Source organism: Vombatus ursinus, unplaced genomic scaffold (assembly GCF_900497805.2).
Source record: "Vombatus ursinus unplaced genomic scaffold, bare-nosed wombat genome assembly UNPS02014813.1, whole genome shotgun sequence".
NCBI classification, from domain to species: domain Eukaryota; kingdom Metazoa; phylum Chordata; class Mammalia; order Diprotodontia; family Vombatidae; genus Vombatus; species Vombatus ursinus.
This window is the reverse complement of record NW_020954591.1, coordinates 18,411,797-18,418,782: the sequence shown is the minus strand read 5'-3', so window position 1 is coordinate 18,418,782 and position 6,986 is coordinate 18,411,797. Positions and strand designations below refer to the sequence as shown.

General features: G+C 36.6%; 1 pseudogene; it reads right to left on the bottom strand.

The window, feature by feature from the left end:
- Window positions 1-832: 832 nt before the first annotated feature.
- Window positions 833-3,058, bottom strand: LOC114054425 (annotated as a pseudogene).
- Between the last annotated feature and the right edge of the window lie 3,928 nt (window positions 3,059-6,986).

Genomic DNA, 6,986 nt, shown 5'->3' with positions numbered 1-6,986 from the left:
CTGCTTTCCCTCTGCCATCTTGGCTCCACCGTGAGCTTGTATTTATTGACTAAAGATTTAGGACAAGTAAGGAACAGGCCTACAGGTTGCATTTTTACTACTGGCAGAAGGAGGTTGTGGGTGGAAATCATAATTTAGTATCCCCTTTATCATCAAAAGGTAAGGGAATAAGACTGGGGAGAGGTTAAAAGACATAGGGTAGTTTATGGCTTGATGTTTACATTTCAGCTCTATAATACTGATAACAGTGGCAGTATTTGTGTATCTCTGTTTTTGGAGGGATAGGACAACAGGAAGGCACTTCAATCCCCAAAGACTCTACTCTTTTTTATTATAGTAAAATCTGCCACCTCTCACCTTTTAGCCCATAAACCTGTCCAGCTGTTCAGCAATAGGGCTCTGAGGGTAACAACAGCATTATTCTATCATGCTCACTTTGTGACCTATCTCTGATTTCTTATAGCCTTCTGGTTGCTTCTCTACCACAAGAAATATACCTATATCTGCCCCAATCATCTCTGCTAGCTAATATCCTATCTTTCTTCTCTTGATAATGCTATCTATAATAAATGCATCTACTTCTTTTCTCTTGCACTTTTTGTATTTGGGGGGGAAATGAAAAAGAAATTAGAGTTATAGAATAAAGATTTTTTATGGTGCAAATTTTAAATAGATTTTATTCTCCAGGACAAGAATTTCATTTCCACTAGTTTACTGTACTGGTAAAGTGTAATGCTGTTCATTTCTCTCCCTCTGCACATGTTAAAGTATTCAGAATGCCCAGATTTACATGCCCAGCTTACATGTTACTTTTAAACCACTACTACCTTGGCTACAAATTTGAGTCCTTCAATTTTTGGAAAGCTGTGTGGAATGCTTTTTCTTCTGGTGTGTTTAAATCAATCTCTTCAATGGTGGGTCTAGAAGAAGTACCTCTGGATGGGGCTGCTCCTCCCCCTGGGAACCCACCAGGCATGCCTCCTAGCATGCCCCCTGCACTCTGGTACAGTTGAGTAATGATATAGACCTCCAATTTTTTCTGCTGATGCTCAGATTCTTCTTTCTCAGCAGTCTGGTTCTTATTTAGCCAGTTGATTATTTCATTACATTTGTCAAGGTTCTTCCATTTGTCTTCATCATCAATTTTGCCTTGCAGTTTTTCATCCTCTAAATAGCCTTCATGTTGAAGGCATAAGATTCAAGAGAATTCTTGGAAGACACCTTGGCTCCCTGCTTCTCATCCTCAGCCTTGTGTTTCTCAGCCTTCTGGACCATATGCTCAAAGTCTTCTTTGCTCATATGACCTTCATCATTGGTGATGGTGATCTTGTTCTCCTTGCCTGTGCTCTTATCCACACCAGAAACATGGAGGATGCCATTTGCATCAATGTCAAATATTACTTTGATCTGAGGAGCACTGTCTTTTTGTGGGTTCTGCTGCTGAAGAATTTGTTTAGAGCCATTTTTTTACAGGTATTTGGAGGGCTTTGGGGGAGAGCTCAAGCAAGTCACTGCTTTCACTCTGCCATCTTGGCTCCACCTCGAGCTTGTATTTCTTGACTAAAGATTTAGGACAAGTAAGGAACAGGCCTATAGGTTGCATTTTTACTACTGGCAGAAGGAGGTTGTGGGTGGAAATCATAATTTAGAATCCCCTTTATCATCAAAAGGTAAGGGAATAAGACTGGGGAGAGGTGAGCTCAGACTTGCCAAGCAGGTTGTTATCCTTGGTCATTGCTCTCTTACTTTCATAAATCTGAATAAGCACACCAGGCTGGTTATCTGAATAGGTGGTAAAGGTCTGTGTCTGCTTGGTGGGGAAGTTGGTATTTTGTTTGAACAGAACTGTCATAACTCCACCAGCAGTTTCAATTCCAAAGGAAAGAGAAGTGACATCCAACAGCAGCAAGTCCTGCACATTCTCAGATTTATCTCCAGACAAAATGGCAGCCTGGACAACTGCACCGTAGACAATAGCCTCATCAGGATTGATACTCTTGTTGATCTCCTTGCCATTGAAGAACTCTTGCAGAGGTTTCTAGATACTGGAGATGTGAGTGGAACCACCCACCAGTACAATGTCATGAATCTGTGATTTATCTAGCTTGGCATCTCTTAAGGGTCCAGTGTGCCAAGGAAGAGATCAGCATTCAGCTCTTTGAAATGAGCTTGGGTGATTGATGTATGGAAGTTGATACCTTCATAGAGGGAGTCAATCTCAATACTGGCTTGAGTACTACAAGGGAGAGTACATTTTGCATGTTCACAAGTAGTGCAAAGACAGTGAACAGACCTCTTGTTCTCACTGATGTCCTTCTTGTGCCTTCCCTTGAACTCAGAAATGAAATGGTTGGCCATTAAGTTGTCAAAGTGCTCCCTACCCAAGTGGGTGTCCCCAGCTGTGCCCTTGACCTCAAAGATGCCATTTTTGAGGGTAAGAATGGAGACATCAGAAGTACCACCTCCAAAGTCAAATTTGGATCAACACATTTCTCTCGGCACCAACCTTTTTGTCCAAGCAGCAACAGTTGGCTCATTGATGATTCAGAGCACATTGAGACCAGTGATGGTTCCAGCATCTTTGGTGGCCTGATTCTGGGAATCATTGAAATAGGCTGGTACTGTGACCACAGCATTTATGACAGTCTTCCCAAGGTAAGCTTCAGCAATTTCTTTCATCTTGGTCAAGACCATAGAAAATACTTCTTCTGGATAGGAACTTTTGGTCTCCCTTTTGTGCTTTACTTGGACCTTAGGCCTGTCTGTGTCATTCACCACCATGAAAGGCCAATGCTTCATGACTGACTGAACAACTGCATCATCAAATCTGCAACCAATCAGACATTTGGCATCAAAAACTGTGTTGGTGGGGTTCATTGCAACTTGATTCTTTGCAGCATCACTGATGAAACATTCTGTGTTTGGTGAAGGAGATGTAGCTTGGGGTGATCTCGTTTCCTTGGTCATTAGCAATGATCATCACTTTACTATGTTGGAAGACTCCCACACAGGAGTAAGGGGTGCCAAGATCAATGCCAACTGTGGGTCCCTTCAACATGATTGCTGGGGAGTCAGAGGTTGCAGCTGACCACTCTGGAGGAAGAAGGGCTCCTGCTGTGCTGAGTTAGAATAAAGATTTTCAAAAGGAATTAGTAGCTTGATACAAGTAATACAAAACTTCCTTCAAGCAACAAACTCCCTGAAAGATAAGAATGGGCCAAACAGATGCTAATGACTCTATGAGACAACAAGAAATATTAAAACAAAATCAAAAGGCTTAAAAATTCAAAGAAAAGATTTTTCATAGCAAAAATAACTGACCTGGAATACAGATGGAGAAACAATATAAATATTGTGGGCCTAATTATCAGAGGACAAAGTTAAAATAGAAAGACCACCACTCACCTCCTAAAAAATGAAAATGTCTAGGAACATGAAAGCCCAAATATGTATATAATACTACAGGTAGACAGAAAGAAAGTATTCAATTACCAAAGAGTTGTAGTCAGCATCACACATGATTTAGTAGTCACTATTATAAAGGAATATAATTTTCTAAAAGGCAGAGAATATTGGTTTATAGCCAATAATAACTTTCTGGGAAAATTGAGTATAGTGCCACAGGGGGAAATGGATTTTAATAAAATAGAGGACTTCCAAGCATTAATGAATATGAATACAAAAATCCTAGGTAAAATACTAGCTAAAAAAAAGTACAACAATATATTACAAAGATTATACTATATTACATTGTTATTGTGTTGTTATTATATATTATATTATATATAATTATGATTATGATTATATTATAATCAAGTGGAATTTATAATAAGAATGCAGGGATGGTTTAACATAATGAAAACCATTAATATAATTGATTATATCAATAACAAAAGTTAAAAAATATGATTCTATCAATAGATGCAGGCAAAGCTTTTGATAAAGTACATCATTCATTTCTATTAAAAACACTTGAAAGTATTTGTATAAATGGATTTTTCCTTAAAGGGAATTTGCATCCAATGGTAGCCATCTCTATGGTGAGGGGAGGGGAGAAAACAAAGGAGAAAAAAATAAAAAATAAACTTACATGGTAACATCATTATATATTTAAAAGAAATAGCAAGTTGTACAGAAGGGATTTACAGTTTCATGTGCAATCATCTTTTTATTATACTGTTATGGAATTGCTTGTTTTATTCCATAAATAAAAAATAAAATAAATTTTAAAAATGAATGAACAATGATAAATGATTAAATAGAAATAAACTGTTAATATTCAAATATGAGTTTACATATGTGTGTCTTTTGAACTCCATTGTCATCAGGGTTCATAAACAGAGTACAATTAGACAAGACCTGGAAGTCTTTCTGTCACATCTTAAAGATTGAAAGAAAAGAATAAAAAGAGAATAGAAATATATTGGAGGGGAAGAGATAGGAAAGTTAGGAATAACAGCAAAATTATCTCGTGATCAAGGTGTACAAGTAGAAAACTACACAAACAAGGAAGAGAGGATCAGAGAGAATGACTGACACTTTAACCTCATTCTCATCTAAACTGGTCAAAAAAGAAGGAAGAATACAATACATGTGAGTATTGAAATACATTTCACTCAACAAGGAAAGGAGAGAAATGGAGAGGGAGAGTAAGAAGAAAGAAAAATTAAAATGGGAATTAGTTCTAAGTAAAACAAATTCTAAAGATATACAAAATTAATTACAGTTTTTTTTTTCTGAGGTGGCAAAGAATGGCAGTATAAGGAAGTGCTCATAAATTGGGGAGTGGATAAACAAGTTATGGTATATAAATGTGATGGAATACAATTGTGCTGAACCCTCATTCATGCAATGATCAACCAGATTCCAGATGACTTGTTATGAAACATGCTACCTACCTCCTGACAGAGAGGTAAAGGACTCAGAATGCAAAATGAAACAAATATATTTTTTTGTGTATCACCAATGAGGAAATTTGTTTCAATTGATTATACATATTTTAAGGGGTTTTATTTTTCTTATGTTCTCAACTGGTGATGAAGAGTGTTGGGTAGGAAAGTGAGAAGATAGATCCTTCGCAGACTAAAACAAAATATTTTAATTAAAGCAAAGTTACCAATGATCTCTTAGTTGCTAAATCTAATAGTCTGTCTCAATCCTTATTATTCTTGATCTTTTAGTAGAATTTGACACTGTAGATCAGAGATAACAAATATGTGCCTCTTCCTCCACACCAAAACATTCTACAGCATGGCTAGAGGTAGATAAAAATATAATTGGGAAATAATTAATAAAATATATAAAATGAATATAAAATATTGTTAATATGTGATTTCCTAAATCAATATGTTCCCATAGGGATCCTTATCTGTAGTTTAGTAGCCCTGGTTTCTATTTGGATTGCAACCACTACTGTTCACATTTTTTTCTCCATGACACTCTCTTCTGTCTAGGTTTCTGTGACACTTTTCTCTCCTGATCCTCCTCCTACTTATCTGGTCATTCCATCTCATTCTATTTTGCTTTTATTCATCCAAGTCATAACAATTATGCTTGGGCATCCACAAAGATTCTGTCTTGTATCCTTTTCTCTTCTTCTTCTATACTTTTTCATTTAATTTCATCAGCTTCCATGGATTTAACTCTCATCTTTATGTAGTTTATTCTCAGATTTACATGTCCAGCCCAAACCTCTCTCCTTAACATCAGTCTCAAATTTTCAATTGTCTTTAGTATATTTTGGACTAGATGATTAAAAATATCTTAAAGTCAAAAGTCATGACTTTTTCTAATTTCCCTATTACTGTGAAGGTTACCACTATCCTCTCTATCACCTGGGTACATGATCTAGTGCTCGTCTTCTATTCCTTACTCCCTCTCTCATTCCTCTAGAGCCCCACCCAATCACATCAGTTGATGAGAGTTTTCATTTCTATTTTTTGTGACATCTATCATATTGGTCTCCTTGTCTCCTCTGACATTGCCACCATCCTGGTACCATTTCTCATCACCCTGTTTCTGGGCTATTGCAATAACTTGCTATTTGATCTCCCTGCTTCAAGTCTTTCCTCACTCCAATCCATCCTACAATCAACTGCCAAACCAATATTCCTAAGGTACAGTTCTAACTATATCATTCTTCCTACTCCATAAACTTCAATGGTTCCCCATATTGCCTCCAGGACCAAATATAAAACTCTGACTTTTAAAGTCTCTTTTCCCCTCTTTATTTACTTATTAATTTAGTATTTAATTTTTTCACAGTTACATGTAAAAACAATTTTTAACATTTGTTTTTAAAACTTTGAGTTCCATATTCTTTCCCTTTCTCCATTCCCACTCTACTCCCTCATTGAGAAGGCAAGCAATTTCACATAGGTTATATGCATGTAGTCATGCAAAATATTTCCACAACAGTCATGTTGTGAAAGAAAGCATAGACAAAAAAAATTCAAGAAAAATAAAGTAAAAAAATGTATATTTCAATCTCTTTCAGACACCATCAGTACTTTCTCTGGGGATGGATAGCATTTTTCATCAAAAGTCCTTCAGAGTTTCCTTGGGTCATTGTATTGTTGAGAATAGCTAAGTCATTCACAGCCGATCATCATGCAATATTGCTGTTATCTGTACATAGTGAATTTCACTTTGCATCAGCTCATGTAAGTTTTTCCAGATTTTTCTGAGAGCATCCTGCTTATCATTTTTTTAGCACAATAGTATTCCATCATAATCACAGACCACCCCCCAATGCATGGGCATCCTCTAAATTTCTAATACTTTGCTACCAGAAAAGATCTGCCATTAATATTTTTTTATACACATAGGTTCTTTCCCTTTTTGTTTTTATACCTTTTGGGATACAGACCTAGTAGTCATATTGCTATGTCAAAGGGCATGCATAGACTTAGTCTTTTGGACATAGTTCCAAATTGCTCTATAGAATGGATTGAATTTGTGCATTGAGGTCCCATTTTTCCCACATA